Source organism: Bombina bombina, chromosome 7, assembly GCF_027579735.1.
Source record: "Bombina bombina isolate aBomBom1 chromosome 7, aBomBom1.pri, whole genome shotgun sequence".
NCBI classification, from domain to species: domain Eukaryota; kingdom Metazoa; phylum Chordata; class Amphibia; order Anura; family Bombinatoridae; genus Bombina; species Bombina bombina.
This window is the reverse complement of record NC_069505.1, coordinates 390,349,730-390,367,866: the sequence shown is the minus strand read 5'-3', so window position 1 is coordinate 390,367,866 and position 18,137 is coordinate 390,349,730. Positions and strand designations below refer to the sequence as shown.

Here is an 18,137-nt window from a genome sequence, read left to right as displayed (position 1 = left end):
GCAACTTTTCATTTATACAAACGAAATATTTGGATTATTAAAAGTGAGAATGCACTATAAAAATAATATTAAAGATGTTAAACATACTTGGACCGCGATCAATGTCGACTTGGCTTCTGTAAGAAGAATTTGAAGACTAATAACACTGAGCATGCGCGTCTCATGAACAAGCATGGTGAAGAAGTAGGAGGGTTTTTCTTTAATGCATGTGCTTTGAAATTGCATGACGTTGTAATGGACGGACTGAACACCCCGGGGGGGGGGGGGGGGGGACGATGATTGGAGGCTCAAATATAGCTAGATTGGCAATCAAATTTAACAAAATGGCGAGTGGAGGAAATATTTTATCAACGGATTACTAAAAGGTAATAAAGCACTTTTTTTAATAACATCAGACAAAATGGTGAATGAAACTGGGGCTATTTTTCAATGAAATTGTATATGGCGTTATTCGAGTGTGCTTAACTTTACCTTACTTTTAAGCAGCCCAGGACTAGAGTCAAGGTGGTCTCTTGGTAGTACAGGGACATGGCCAGGCAACTCATGGGTGTGGCTTCACATTTCTGAGCAAGATATAAATGAGATATAGAAATAAGGATTCCAGCCTTTAAAGGTTGAAATTGACCTTTATTTTCTTACTGGTTCAGAGTCCAAAGAAACAAGAAGACAGTGTTTTAGGCTATTGGCCCTTAGTCATGACTAAAGCCTGAAATCCTGAAATGTCTCTTTTTATTTTTTTAACATAGCCAGATTTCATGCTTAGAAACATTGTAGGAACTGTCTTATTTCAGGATTTAAATAAGAAAAGGAGAGATAGAGGGATGGAGTTACCAAACCAATATCTACTCATATTTTGTTGCAAGCTCTGTTTATTTCAGGCAATAACCAACATTGGGCAAGATTACAAGTTGTGGGTTGCAGCTGTAGCACTTAAAAAATACTGATTCGGTATTATAAGTCACGCGTTATTGCTTTAACGCCATCTTTATGACCTATACCGCAATGATCCATTCCACAATCAAAGACCAGTAGTTATGGATTTTGCGAAACAAAAATGTTTCACAAAACTCATAAAAAATTTAACGTATACTAACACCCATAAACTACTTATTAACCCCTAAACCACCACCCCCGCATTGCAAATTCTACAATACACCTATTAACCCCTAATCTACCACCCACATCACAACAAACTAAATTAAAGTATTAACCCCTAATCCGCCATCCCTAAGCATTGCTAACCCCTAATCATGTTTTTAACCACTAAACCGCCATCCCCCCACATTGCAAATACTAAAAAAAAACTATTAACCCTTAAACCGCCGTCCCCCCACATTGCAACAAACTAAATTAAACTATTAACCTCTAAACCTAACACCCCCTAACTTTAAATTACAGTTACAATATAACTACTTTAAAATATATAATTTCGTTATCTTATATTATTTAATTTTAGCGTTTTTTTATTTTTTGTAATGTTAGGCTTTATTTTTTTTCTTAGTGTTAGGATTTTTATATTTTGTAAAAAATTTTAGGTTTATTTATAGTTTAAGCTTAGGTTTTTTTTTTATTTCACAGGTAAGTTGCTATATATTTTAAGGTAGTTATATTGTAACTGTAATTTAAAGTTAGGGGGTGTTAGGTTTAGGAGTTAATAGTTTAATTTAGTTTATCGCGATGTGGGGGCCGGCGGATTAGGGGTTAATAGGGTTATTTAGGGAGTCGTGATGTGGGGGGATGGCGGATTAGGGGTTAATAGGTTTATTTAGTGAAGGTGATGTGAGGGACGGTGGTTTAGGGTTTAATAGGTTTATTTAGAGTTGGTGAAGTAAGGGGACGGCGGTTTAGGGGTTAATAGCTTTATTTAGTGTTGACGATGTAGGGGGATGGTGGTTTAGGGGTTATTAGACTAGGGGTTTATGTTAGGGTTTTAGGTTTTTACAAATCAGTATTTTCTCCATAGTGTTCAATGGGGAATGCGTTAATGTGATCACCATTTTGCAATTGCAGATGTTGGTTTTTTCTTATATTTTTTCTTCATTGAACTTTGTTATTGTGTGGTATGCAGCTTACCCCACCATATCGCACAACAAAAAGTTTTATGGTGACTTGTAATACCGGCGGTATAGAAATAGCGTAACAGACCTATTTTGCGCTGTGTTTACGCTACGACTATACCGCACAACTTGTAATCTGGGTCATTGTTTTTAGAGCCTTTGAAATAATATTTGTGTTATATTTGAGTGTAATTATCTGTATTGAGCTTATAACAGGCAGGTAACAAACCAGGGGACACTACCCATTATATCACAGTAATTGGTGACAGACTGCAAGGATGTTTCTTGATCATATGGAAGAATGTTTTACATTGCTATTTTCAAAAACTTTCTAATTAAAGAAAGTTCTAATTAAAGAAATTTCTAATTAAAGAAAGTTCTAATTAAAGAAAGTTAAATTAAGTTAAAAGAAAGTTAAAAGAAATTAAATTCTTTTTTTATGATGCAGACAGCGCATACAATTTTAAATAACTTTAACATTTATTTATTTTATCTAATTTGATTTATTCTCTTTATCTCCTTTGTTGAAAAGCTGCTGATTGATAGCTGCACCTATATGCCTCTTGTCATTGGCTTTCAGCTAGCTCCCAGAACTGCATTACTGTTCCTTCAACAAATAATAGCAAGAGAATGAAGCATATTATATAACAGAAGTAAATTGGAAAGTTGTTTAAAATTGTATGCTCTTTCTGAATCAAGAAATAAACCTTTTGGGTCTCATGTCCCTTTTAGTCATTTGCAGTTTGATAGTTCTTAAAGGGACACTAAACCTAATTTTTTTCTTCCATGATTAAGATAGAGTAGCAATTTTAAGCAACTTGCTAATTTACTCCTAATATCAATTTTTCTTTGTTCTCTTGCTATCTTTATTTAAAAAGCAAGAATGTAAGTTTAGGAGCCGGCCCATTTTTGGTTCAGAACCTGGGTTGTTCTTTCTGATTGGTGGCTAAACGTAGCCACCAATCAGCAAGAGTTAACCAGGGTTCTGAACCAAAAATGAGACGGCTACTTAGCTTAGATTCCTGATTTTTCAAATACATATAGCAAGTGAATGGAAAAAAATGATAATAGGAGTAAAATAGAAAGTTGCTTAAAATTACATGCTCTATCTGAATCATGAAAGAAAAAAATTGGGTTTAGTGTCCCTTTAAATGTAATCTGCATCATATAAAGCCTGTACACAAAGCTACTATTTGCTGTTGTTGAACTGGACCCAGTATGCAGTGCACCTGGGTGGTCTTCCAATACTTAGTAGATGGTCTATTGCACAGTTTTCAAATTATATTCAATGACAATCCTTTTATCAACATTGTGATAAGCCATTTTCTAATGTTTTTTAATGCAAATATTGCCTAAAACACCCTTTATTCATTGCATGGGGATTATATCACACAAGTATTCCAATCACTCAGAAAACACTCGGCTAGATTACGAGTTAGGTAAAAAAGCAGCGTTAAGAGGTCCTATCGCTGCTTTTTTACGCCCGCTGCTATTACGAATATTGCAGGTATAGGTGTACCGCACACTTCTTTGGCCTTACTGCAAAACGACTTACGTAAACTTCATAAAGCCTTTTTTCTATGGGACTTCCATAGCGCCGGTATTACGAGTTTGTCCTGGAAGGCCAAAAAGGGAGCGGTACACCCTACCCCGTCAAGAGTCCTAACGCATAAAAGTCAGTAGTTAAGAGTTTTATGGTACAACGCTGTAACATAAAACTCATAACTAAAGTGCTAAAAAGTACACTAACACCCATAAACTACCTATTAACCCCTAAACCGAGGCCCTCCCGCATCGCAAACACTAAAATTAAATTTTTAACCCCTAATCTGCCACTCTGGACACCGCCGCCACCTACATTATATTTATGAACCCCTAATCTGCTGCCCCCAACATCGCCGACACCTACATTATATTTATTAACCCCTAATCTGCCGTCCCCAATGTCGCCGCAACCTACCTACACTTATTAACCCCTAATCTGTCGCCCCAACGTCGCCGTGACTATAATAAACATATTAACCCCTAAACCGCTGCACACCCGCCTCGCAAACATTAGTTAAATATTATTAACCCCTAATCTGCCGTCCCTAGCATCGCCGCCACCTACCTACATTTATTAACCCCTAATCTGCCGTCCCCAACATCGCCGCCACTATACTAAATGTATTAACCCCTAAACCTAAGTCTAACCCTAACCCTAACACCCCCTAACTTAAATATAATTTAAATAAATCTAAATAAAAATTCCTATCATTACCTAAATAATTCCTATTTAAAACTAAATACTTACCTATAAAATAAACCCTAAACTAGCTACAATATAACTAATAATTACATTGTATCTAGCATAGGGTTTATTTTTATTTTACATGCAAGTTTGTATTTATTTTAACTAGGTAGAATAGTTATTAAATAGTTATTAACTATTTAATAACTACCTAGCTAAAATAAATACAAAAGTACCTGTAAAATAAAACCTAAGTTACAATAACACCTAACACTACACTATAATTAAATAAATTAACTAAATTAAATACAATTACCTAAATTATATTAAATTAGCTAAAGTACAAAAAAAAAAAACCCTAAATTACAGAAAATAATAAACAAATTACAAGATATTTAAACTAATTTCACCTAATCTAATAGCCCTATCAAAATAATAAAAGCCCCCCCAAAATAAAAAAAAACCCTAGCCTAAACTAAACTACCAATAGCCCTTAAAAAAGCCTTTTGCGGGGCATTGCCCCAAAGTAATCAGCTCTTTTACCTGTAAAAAAAAATACAAACAACCCCCCCAACAGAAAAAAACCACCACCCACACAACCAACCCCCCAAATAAAATACTATCTAAAAAAACCTAAGCTCCCCATTGCCCTGAAAATGGCATTTGGATGGGCATTGCCCTGAAAAGGGCAGTTATCTCTTTTGCGGCCCAAAGTCCCTAACCTAAAAATAAAACCCACCCAATACATCCTTAAAAAAACCTAACACTAACCCCCTGAAGATCGACTTACTGTTCTGAAGATCCGACATCCATCCTCAAGGAAGCGGCAGAAGTCTTCATCCAACCGGGCCAAAGTCCTCAACGAAGCCGGGAGAAGTCTTCATCCAAGCGGGGCGAAGTGGTCCTCCAGACGGGCAGAAGTCTTCATCCAGACGGCATCTTCTATCTTCAACCGACGCGGAGCGGCTCCATCTTCAAGACATCCGACGCGGAGCATCCTCTTCATCTGACGGACTAACGACGAATGAAGGTACCTTTAAGTGATGTCATCCAAGATGGCGTCCCTTAGATTCCGATTGGCTGATAGAATTCTATAAGCCAATCAGAATTATGGTAGAAAAATCCTATTGGCTAATGCAATCAGCCAATAGGATTGAAGTTCAATCTTACTGGCTGATCCAATCAGCCAATAGGATTGAGCTTGCATTCTATTGGCTGATTGGAACAGCCAATAGAATGTAAGCTCAATCCTATTGGCTGATTGAACTTCAATCCTATTGGCTGATTGTATCAGCCAATAGGATTTTTTCTACCTTAATTCCGATTGGCTGATAGAATTCTATCAGCCAATCGGAATCTAAGGGACGCCATCTTGGATGACATCACTTAAAGGTACCTTCATTCGTCGTTAGTCCGTCGGATGAAGAGGATGCTCCTCGTCGGATGTCTTGAAGATGGACCTGCTCCGCGTCAGATGGATGAAGATAGAAGATGTCGTCTGGATGAAGACTTCTGCCCGTCTGGAGGACCAATTTGTCCGTCTTGGATGAAGACTTCTGCCGCTTCCTTGAGGATGGATGTCGGATCTTCAGAACAGTAAGTCAATCTTCAGAGGGTTAGTGTTAGGTTTTTTTAAGGGTGTATTGGGTGGATTTTATTTTTAAGTTAGGGACTTCAGGGCAATGGGGAGCTTAGGTTTTTTTAGATAGTATTTTATTTGGGGGGTTGGTTGTGTGGGTGCTGGGTTTTACTGTTGGGGGGGTTGTTTGTATTTTTTTTACAGGTAAAAGAGCTGATTACTTTGGGGCAATGCCCCGCAAAAGGCCCTTTGAAGGGCTATTGGTAGTTTAGTTTAGGCTAGGGTTTTTTTTATTTTGGGGGGGCTTTTTATTTTGATAGGGCTATTAGATTAGGTGTAATTAGTTTAAATATCTTGTAATTTGTTTATTAACTTAGTGGGTTTTTTTTGTACTTTAGCTAATTTAATTTAATTTAGTTAATTTAGTTAATTTATTTAATTGTATTTAATTTAGTTAATTTATTTAATTATAGTGTAGTGTTAGGTGTTATTGTAACTTAGGTTAGGTTTTATTTTACAGGTAATATTTGTATTTATTTTAGCTAGGTAGTTATTAAATAGTTAATAACTATTTAATAACTATTCTACCTAGTTAAAATAAATACAAACTTGCTTGTAAAATAAAAATAAACCCCAAGATAGCTACAATGTAACTATTAGTTATATTGTAGCTATGTTAGGATTTATTTTATAGGTAAATATTTAGTTTTAAATAGGAATAATTTAGCTAATTATAGTAATTTATATTTAAATTTATTTAAATTATATTTAAGTTAGGGGGTGTTAGGGTTAGGGTTAGACTTAGGTTTAGGGGTTAATACATTTAGTATAGCGGCGGTGACATTGGGGGCAGCAGATTAGGGGTTAATAAATGTAGTTAGGTGGCGGCGATGTTAGGGATGGCAGATTATGGGTTAATAATATTTAACTAATGTTTGCGAGGCAGGAGTGTGGCGGTTTAGGGGTTAATATGTTTATTATAGTGGCGGCGACGTTGGGGCGGCAGATTAGGGGTTAATAAGTGTAGGTAGGTTGCAGCGACATTGTGGGCGGGAGATTAGGGGTTAATAAATACAATGTAGATGTCGGCGATGTTGGGGGCGGCAGATTAGGGATTAATAAGTATAATGTAGGTGGCGGCGGTGTCCGGAGCGATAGATTAGGGGTTAATAAATATAATGTAGGTGTCGGGGGTGGCAGATTAGGGGTTAATAAGTGTAAGATTAGGGGTGTTTAGACTTGGGGTTCATGTTAATGTGTTAGGTGTAGACATCATTTTTTCCTCCACATAGGAATCAATGGGGTTGCGTTACTGAGTTTTACGCTTCTTTTTGGCAGGTGTTAGACTTTTTCTCAGCCGGCTCTCCCCGTTGATTCCTATGGGGAAATCGTGCACGAGAACGTACGACCAGCTCACCGCTGACTTAAGCAGTGCTGGTATTGGAGTGCGGTAAGGAGCACAATTTTGCTTAACGCTCACTTCTTGCCTTTTAACGCCGGGTTTGTAAAAACCTGTAATACGAGCGCTGCATGTAAGTGAGCGGTGAGTGAAAACTACTCGTTAGCACCGCACAGCTCAAAACGAAAAACTCGTAATCTAGCCAACTGTTTTTCAAGAATTGATGGACTTCAATATATATGGGACTTGATAAAAACACATTTTAATGTGTTTTAGTGGACATAGATGGTCTATTGCACAATTTTCCAATTATATCCAATGACAATCATTTTATCAACATTGTGATAAGCCATTTTCTAATGTTTTTTAATGCAAATATTCCATAAAACATCCTTTATTCATTGCATGGGGATTATATCACACGGGTATTACAATCAAACAGAAAACACTGTTTTTCAAGAATTGATGGACTTCAATATATATTGGACTTGATAAAAACACATTTTAATGTGTTTTAGTGGACATAGGTGGCAATAACATGTATATGAACCCTTTGGAATTAGTTGGTTTTCTATATGAATTTGTAATAAAATGTCATCTCATGTTAATCCAAGTCACAAGTATAGACAAACGCAATGTGCTTAAGTTAACAATGAACAAACCATTATAATATGGTATGTCTTTATTGAACACATCCCATTAAACATTCACAGTGCTGTGGAAAAAGTAAGTGAACACTTGGGGGCCGATTTATTAAGCTGCAAATGCAGCTGTTTCTGCGCGCTCCTTCAGGCTCACCGGAAAAAAAAGTTAAGAAGCAGCGGTCCTAAGATCGCTACTCCTTAACTCATCCACCACCTCTGAGGTGGTGGACTTCAATCATCCCGATCGGATATGTCGCCATTTAGCGATGTCGGTTGGACATGATCTGCTACAGCGGATCATGTCCGCCTGACATATGATAAATCTACCCTTTGGATTTAATAGCTAGTTGATCCTCCTTTGGCAGTAATAACCTCAACCTAGCATTTCCGGTAACTGCGGATTAGACCTGTACAACATTCAGGAGGAATTTTGGACCACTCTTCCTCACAGAACTTCTTCAGCTCAGCCATATTCATAGGCTGTCTGCTGTGAACAGCTCTCTTGAGGTCATTCCACAGCATCTCTATGGGTTTAAGGTCTGGGCTCTTTTTTTAAACTATGTAGTAGATTTACTTTGATGTTTAGGATCATTGTCCTGCTGCATCACCCAACTTAAACTAAGCTTCAGCTGTCACACAGCCACCCTGATATTATCCTGTAGGATATCTTGTTAAACTTGGGAATTCATTTTTCCCTCATTAATGGTAAGTGGTCCAGGCCCAAAGTAACAAAGCAGCCCCAAATCATGATGCTCCCTCCACCATACTTACTGTAACTGTTGTGATGCTGTTTTCATGTTGGTATGCGGTGCCCATTTTATGCTATACATAGTGCTGCGTGTTTTTCCCAAACAACTCAACTTTAGCTTCATCAATCCACAAAACATTTTCCTAGTAGCGTTGTGGAGTGTCAAGGTGGTCTTTGGCGCAACAATGATTTGCCTATTCAATGTTTTACCAAAAATTGTAGACTCATGAACAGAGATGTTAACCAGTTCCAATGATTTCTTCAATTTTTTAGTTGTCACTCTAGGAATATTTTTTACCTCATTGAGATCTCTAAAAAAAATCTCTCTGGAAACCTACTTAAAAAATACATGATACCCCTGTTTCTTAATTTATTTATTTTTTGCATGTATTTACCTACTTAGGAGAAAAAAATAGCTGAAGCCCAAAAATATCACAATACACCTTGGGTGTTTTTTCCAATTGATTATGTATTTTCACTGATTGAAAATACATTAAAATTAAGAAAAATAAAAGGAAAACAAAAAGGACGCTTTGCGTGTGGTTTGTTAAAAAGATTGAAATGTAGGCTCCACACAGCTCCTTCCTGAGTTCCCCCATGCACCAACCACAGTACACCAACCTCATCTATGCGCCAACCACACCACACCAACCTCTCCTATGAACCAACCACAGCACACCAGCCTCACCCATATGCCGACCACAGCACAATAACCTCATCAATACGCTGACCAAAACACACTAACATCACCCATGCACCGATTGCAGCACACACAGCCTCACCAATGCACCGATCACAGCACATCAATCTCACCCATGCGGAGACCACAGCACACCAATCTTACCCATTTACAGGTCACAGCCCACCAACCTTACTCATGTGCCGACCACAGCACACCAGCCTCACTCATGTGCCAACCACAGCACAAAAACCTTACTCATGCCCTGACCACAGCACACCAACCTCACCCATGCGCCAACCACAGTACCCCAACCTCACCCATGCATTTTAGCTCTGCACTCAAGTCTTCCTAACCACCCAGTCCTAAAATACGTTCAGAAAATATTGGGAAAAGTTGCAACCCTGGAACACAGCCTTTTTGCTCCAGATTATGATGGGGCCAGTGACTGGACTATATACAGGTATGCATTTCACCAGCTGTCTCCTCATCTGGCGTGGTACAGGAGCAAAACCATGACTATGTATTTAAACCATTTGCAGGGATTAAACATATAGTAAAATTGAATGCTAAATATTATCTTTAAATTAGATTGTCCTTTAGCTAAGCCACTCATATCACCTATGTGATATATTCAGACCTCAGTGCTTGCCCTGAAAATACTTTATTCTGATCTTCTCTTCTGAATTGTATCACTGACTTTTTCCAGCATGTCTCCCTAAATGGTCTGACACCAGTTCATAATCAATTCCCAAAAGACACAAAGTTTAATTGATCCCTCATTTTAACTCTATAACTCCATACACTTACCTCACTGTCAAAAAATTTGCACCAGCATCCCAAGTTTGTTGTCTCTGTGTAGTAGGGTTGGCTTTTTTCTTCCTCCGTGACCTTCACTCTCTCACCAAAATTTTGACCTCTCACATAACACAGCAAAAATTGTAATTCACGTAGTTATAGTCAACTGCCTTGAATTCTCCTGCCTTTGCAACTAGTCAACCTCTGAACAACCACAACTCCAATTAACTCCTCCACATCACCCAAAGATCCAACATCACCCAAAGATCCAACTCTGCTTCTCATATTATTATTTTTCATTAGCCTTCAGTATGAACTGCAAAATTCTAGTCCTCTACAAATTCCTTCCCCTGGGTATCTCACCATTGCCTGAGTGGGTTTTTTGTTGTTGTTTTTATACATTTTATAAAATGTAACTGTTACGGTATAACCCTGATATCGAGGGTTAATACCAGATGAAAGATGCCCTTAATACGGGAATAGCAACACACGAACCCAGTTAATACACTGAACGGGGAAAATACACAAAATCCTTCTCTCCTGGAACAGGCAAAAGAATAATTCAAAGTAGCACTTCCCCCCAAACACGAGACCAAGCTCCGTCTTGAGGGTAAAACATTGAACCGCAAGACCTGTGGGTTTATTGTTTTTATATACACATTCTTACACATTAGTACCACCCACAGGGTTTTGTAAAACAACCAATAAACACATACAATACTCTCAGACACTCCCACACAAAATCCTCCCCTCTGCCTGTGATACAATTACCTTATACAATGGGTTACAAAATCCTCCCCTCTGCCTGGGATACAATTACCTTACACAATGGGTTACAAAATCCTCCCCTCTGCCTGTGATACAATTACCTTACACAATGGGTTACAAAATCCTCCCTTCTGCCTGGGATACAATTACCTTACACAATGGTTGATACAATTACCTTACACAATGGTTGATGTAATTATCACAGGCAGAGAAATACAGTTCAATTGCCATGGAGCCAAAGTCTTTCACATAGTCTTTCATTATACAAATGGGCTACATGGCATAACTATCTGGGTATCACTGTTCAAATAGGGCAAGTACTGAATGACCCGGCTTTCGTGTCTTTGCAGGGGAAAAGTAAGCATTTCAACATGGGGCCATAGTCTAAAGGCAGCAGGCGGGCAACCAGGCTCCTCCAATGCACAGTGACGAGATTGGTCTCATCACAGTAGCTTTCATGTTGCAGACACAGCATGTCATTTTAAGAGTAATAGTTACTAAGTAACAATAAGGGTGCGCACTGGCAAAAAAACAATATGCGTATGTATATATATATATATATATATATATATATATATATATATATGTACAGAATGTATCAGTATAAAACTTCAGAGAGTCAGGATCCAAATAAAGTATTTTAGACAATAGAAGTCCTTTGAAGTCTTCAAAGAAAAGTAAGAATCCACAGGGCAGCTCTCTGCCACTGTTCTGGCAATCCCATAAAATTGAAAAATACAAATGACAAAAGGCGCCTCATAGGGTAGTAATGTTTACCATGGGTCAGACGAACAAGAAACCAACCCAGATGCACTCATGTGAAATTAAGCCCCCTTGGTGCTTGTGGGGTGTACTGGAAGATTAGAGCTTCCCAGCTAAACTCAGCGTGACAATGCTGGAACAGCGATCATCCTCCTTGAACTTGAAATTCCAATGAAAAATTCACATAAGGATGGACTGGAGGTGCTTGTTTCTAAATATCACAGTAAATGACCCTTAATTATGCTTCCTGACTATGCCTATCTCAGCCTTATTCAAATTCAAGCATAAGGGAAATCCAAATATGGGCACCTGCTTTTCATATGCATGTATCTTGGCCACACAAATATCTATCAAATCACACTACAAAATTTCTCCGTCTGATTGCTTGAAAACTCAATTTTAAGCAATGGGACAAAAAAAGATCACACACAAAACGTATCTATGTTTCTTTTATTGAGAAACAAGCAACATTTATATACACATATGTTAACACTGTCATATACTTTTTTAATTTGTCACTTTTTTTCCTCTACGGTAGGTTACGTGTCATCCTTCTTGTCGACATAGCCTTGTTGCAGTCAATTCTAGATTTTTTATCAGTTGTTAAGTTTTCTATATGAATGTAATAAGACATCCATTTTCTGACATCCTTGTTTAAAGTTTAGGAACAATCAGCTAGATTATGAGTTTTGCAGTACAAAATATACCACTGAAAAATTGGCTATTGTGTGTGGAATGGCCGAGAACGCATATTACGAGTTGTGGCTGGTATAGTTATACCGCAAGAATTTTAGCCTTTGACGTAACGTCCATTCCTCACTCAAAAAAAATGACGTTTGAGTGCGGGATTTTCATAGTGCCTGTATTACAGGTTGTGCTGTCCTGCTAAAATGCTTGCGTTACAGCCTATACGGACACAATCCAAACTGCCACCTGAGAGCAGTAGTTATGGATTTTTTGTAACAAAAATGTTTCACAAAACTCATAATTAAACAGTTACAAAGTACACTAACACCCATAAACTACCTATGAACCCCTAAACTGCCACCCTCCTGCATCGCAAGCACTATATTTAACTTATTAACCCCTAATCTGGAGCCCACCCACATTGCGACTATTAAATAAACCTATTAACCCCTAATCCGCCGCCCCTGACATCGCTGACACTAAATAAACCTATTAACCCCTAATCCACCACTCCCCGACATCGGCGACCCTTAAATAAACTTATTAACTCCTAAACTGCCAGCCCCCCACATCTCCAACACTATAATAAAGTATTAACTCCTAAACCTCCAGCCCCAAAATCGTAACTACTAAACTAAACCTATTAACCCCTAAACCGCCCCCCCCCCACATCGCAAAACACTAAATCAAACTATTATCCCCTAAACCTAACACCCCCTAACTTTAAAATAAAATTACAATATAACTATCCTTAACAAAATTAAAACTTACCTATGAAATAAAAAAAACTAAGTTTAAACTATAAATGAACCTAACATAACTATTCTAATAAAATAAAAAAAACTACCAATTAAAAACCTAAATTTAAAATTTAAAAAACTAACACTACATTTTTTTTTTTTTTAAATCTAACATTACAAAAAATAATAAACACTAAATTACGAAAAATAAAAAACTAAATTATCAAAAATAAAAACAACTACACCTAATCTGATAGCCCTATAAAAATAAAAAAAGCCCCCACAAAATAAAAACACCCCCTAACCTACAATAAACTACCAACCTTTTGTAGGGCATTGCCCTAAGTTAAACAGCCCTTTTTCTTCCTAATGGGAAAGAGTCCACAGCCGCATTAATTTCTTGTGGGAAATAAGAACCTGGCCACCAGGAGGAGGCAAAGACACCCCAGCCAAAGGCTTAAATACTCCTCCCACTTCCCCTATCCCCCAGTCATTCTTTGCCTTTCGTCTCAGGAGGTTGGCAGAAAAGTGTCAGAAGTTGTATTTTTTTAAAGAAAATACTTTTATTTATTTTTACGTAAAGTGTGTCTCTTATGGAGGGTAGTACTCTTCGCAATTTTACAGGAATTTTAAGTAGTCCTGTTAGTCTCTCAGAGAGGTTACAATGGTGTATAACTTGCTGCTACTTATAGACCCTTTTGCTTTGAGTTAATGGCACCTAGCTGCCAAAATTGTAAATCAAATCAAAAAGAGGAGTATGGCCAAAGCTCCTACCTATTGGAGGCTGGGTCTAACTTGGATAAAATGGATTGGTCTATTCATATATTTAAGTATATTTATTTAAAGTTGAGCGTTAACAAAACTTCATACAATTAACAGAACTTTTTACAACGCAGTAAAGTTTATACATACATTGACATAAACCATGGATTCATGTACTAAATAAAATGTTCGAAATACTCAATACAGTATTCCAAATGCTTGATACAATATAAAACAATGTTGAAACGATACTGGGAGTGATATGTTATGCAAGAATAATTGTTGACAAATATATTTTCAATGCTTGATACAATTTAAATTTATGCTTGGCTAATAAATGGTAACATCTTTTGTATTTGGGATGTGCTGATGCTCATCTAATTGTATAAGAAATATGTGAGAGAATGTTTAAGGTGGTGTTAAAGAATCAAAGAATTAGGTATAGATCAAATAATAATGTGTTCTGTGCCCTGCACCTAAGTGTGCTCAGTTTTCCACCTTTGTATTTCGATATAGGTATGTTTGAGGTAAAGAACAAAAACCTGTTTCAGTTAGAGTTAGACTCAAAAATGCTAATGCGGTGATAGATATAAATCCAGTGGCAAAAATTAGTGACAAAGAAATGAAAAATATAATGATTTTTTTTTAAATAGTGTAGAGAAATTATAAAAATATGAAAAAAAATGTGAAAAAATATATAAAAATATAAAAAATATAAAAAATCCACTCCGTGATATGTAGACAGTGTCAGTGATCTCTTAAGTGTGAGAAAAGGTCTCTGGGGCAGCGTGATGGCGCTGAGTGCTTTATAAGGCCTTATTGTACAAGTCGCTTGAAGCAGCATATTGATGCTGTAGTTTGGATGTACAACCCCCAATCCTTATTACTTAGTGTCGAATTTGTATACAGAAAAACTGATAGTGTCGAGTTCCCTTGAGGGTTGTATAGGAAGTCCCTCTGTATTCCCTTGTAGAATATATAAGAAATCCCTCTGTAGAGTCTATGGGTAATCTCCCTGTAAAAGATAAATATGATGGTGTAGATCGTTTAGACTATAATGAATCGATGAAATATAGCTTACCATTGTCGACGCGTTTTGGCCTCTCAAAGGCCTTTATCAAGACTGGTTTAGTTGTGTATCTGGTGGCTTTATATACCGGATGATTTATGACCATTTGATTACAACCGGAAGTCTCTTTCAGTGCTTCCGGTGTTTACTGTAAAAGTTTCTCAATAAAATAAATAAAAAAGTTTTTAAATTGTCAAATTATTTCTGAAGACATTTCTAAAAATATTTCTGAAATAACCCTCTCTTGATTTCCACTTAGGAATATCCTTACTGACCCAGCCTCTTACGGCATTGATGTCATGTCCGTTATTTCTTAAAGTCGTTCCCTTTCTTTTCTTTTTAAATTGGTTTCTAATTTAGCCGTTATGACCAACTACTGTTTTGATCTAGGTACTTTCTATTGGACATGATGTCACACCCTGGTTTTAGGTGTTGGCTGTGAAACAGTGCGCGATTGGTTAATATTATAGGTGTGTGTGAATTTTTCTTTTGATTGGACCTCATATACTTGTTTACTAAATATAGCTATATTGCATGTTATAATTTTTCGTAGTATAATGGCAAAAGGTCGTTATACTAATGTAAAATTTCTTTTTTATAATAAACTAAGATTAGAGAATAGAGATTTTGATTGTATGACATTTGATTATTTAAAGCTGCTATTTGTACATATGATCTTCTCCCAAACTAAAAGGGGAAATGAGGAGAAATTTCTTATTCAGATGGACTAAGTTTAGAAACATGGGAAATAGTCATATTGAGGCTATTTTAGGTTGCTACTAACTGATTTCTTCTTATTTGTATTTAAGAATAAGATCGATTTAAAGCTAATAAGGGGAGTTGTTTTACCGTCTCCACTGTCTAAGATGGCTATGTTAGAACCTGCTTTCCACTACGATTAGTATGATCGTCGAAGGCACTGGTTTTTCTAAACTGGTTCCATCTCCCTTAATGTGACTAAGTGTGACAAACTCTAGTGTATAATTCAGAGTAATATATTGGCTCAACTATGTATGATAGCTGTGTTAAACCAGCTTTTCACTACTTTTTGTGTGATCATCAAAAGTACAGGTTATATCTCCCCTAACTCGATATAATGAAGTGTTACAGTTCTAATGTATTAATCAAAGTAATAATAATAATACTAATAATACACTGGCTGATAAGGATTGGACAAGGATTATAATTGACACAAATATGTTTGGTAGAAGCACATCACTATAATACATATTAAATGGTGTATACTTGATGAACACTCAATAAGTGGACTCTCAATCTAACTATCAATGATCAAAGTCTCTTATTAGATTGTCTTGTTTCTCTCTTGTGTAATAGCTAGATGAAAATTAATATGTTATAATAGTTTTGTGTAATAGCTAAGTTAGGATGATTGATTAAGTGGGGCACTTAGGAACTTGGGTTGTATCCATCTAGAGAAATAACTTCAGTAGTTTCAATAGTTTTTTTGCCCTTGTAAACAACTAATGTTTAATGTTTAGAATGAAATACTATGTTTTAGGATTTAACTAATAGATGTGAGTTATGAATATAGATAAATGAATAAATAAATGACTGCATAAATCTGACCCTTATTAGGTCCTGAATTGTGAAGAAACGGATAGAGAAGTTCTAATATGAGGAAGTGGTTATCCAGGAAGTAGTTATCCTTTCATATTTGGGCCTATATTAGTATACAGAGACTAGTAGGATTAAACATGTCTCTGTATTCCATATATAGAGCTCACATAAATCTGAAAACAAATCTAAGGGAGAGTCTACTGGTTCCATATATAGAGTTCACATACATTTGAGGGATTTGATGACTTCAGGTCAGATTCAAGAGATGGGACAGGTCTTCTCTGTTGTTTAGCCCTCTGTGGTACAGGCAACCTTGGTGAAAAATCCATTTGGATTCTGCCGTCAGTAATTTCTTCTCGTAATTGCCTCCTCTCCAGTTCTTAATGACTTTCTGTATCCCCATGAATTTAAGGTCCTTAATGTTCCCGTTGTGTATCGTAAAAAAGTACAGATATAAGGCTGTATCCTTATTTAATTTCTCAATCAGTAGGAGATGTTCTTGTATCCTGTCTTTCAATGTACTTGAGGTTTGTCCTACATATTGGAGGCCACAAGAAAATTGCAACAGGTACACTACTCCTTTGTCATGACATCTGATGAGATTTTGAATCGTATGTTTCTCTTTTGTGTTATACGACTGAAATTCCGTGGTTTTAACTCTGCATTTACATGCCTTACAGGTGTGGCAGGGGTAGAAACCTTTAATCTCTTTTCCAAAAACATCCTTTACTCCAGATGTTTTATTTCTCTGTATACTCAGGGCTAGTTTGCTCTTCAAATTATCAGTTTTCCTGTATACAAACTCGACACTAAGTAATAAGGATTGGGGGTTGTACATCCAAACTATAGCATCAATACGCTGCTTCAAGCGACTTATAAAGCACTCAGCGCCATCACGCTGCCCCAGAAACCTTTTCTCACACTTGAGATATCACTGACACTGTCTACATATCACGGAGTGGATTTTTTATATTTTTTATATTTTTATATATTTTTTCACATTTTTTTTTTCATATTTCTATAATTTCTCTTCACTTTTTTATAAAAAAAATCACTATATTTTTCATTTCTTTGTCACTATATTTTTGCCACTGGATTTATATCTATCACCGCATTAGCATTTTTGAGTCTAACTCTAACTGAAACAGGTTTTTGTTCTTTACCTCAAAAATACCTATATCGAAATACAAAGGTGGAAAACTGAGCACACTTAGGTGCAGGACACAGAACACACTAATACAGTGGGGCAAAAAAGTATTTAGTCAGCCACCAATTGTGCAAGTTCTCCCACTTAAGAAGATGAGAGAGGCCTGTAATTTTCATTATAGGTATACCTCAACTATGAGAGACAAAATGTGGAAACAAATCCAGACAATCACATTGTCTGATTTGGAAAGAATTTATTTGCCTATTATGGTGGAAAATAAGTATTTGGTCACCTACAAACAAGCAAGATTTCTGGCTCTCACAGACCTGTATCTTCTTCTTTAAGAGGCTCCTCTGTCCTCCACTCATTACCTGTATTAATGGCACCTGTTTGAACTTGTTATCAGTATAAAAGACACCTGTCCACAACCTCAAACAGTCACACTCCAAACTCCACTATGGTGAAGACCAAAGAGCTGTCAAAGGACACC

The 18,137-nt window shown here is 36.7% G+C and overlaps 1 protein-coding gene across 1 annotated transcript in view; it reads left to right on the top strand.

The window, feature by feature from the left end:
- LOC128666496 (uncharacterized) overlaps nucleotides 1–18,137 on the top strand; it is a 104,092-nt gene that overhangs the window by 21,753 nt on the left and 64,202 nt on the right. The gene's annotated exons all lie outside the window — the stretch shown is intronic.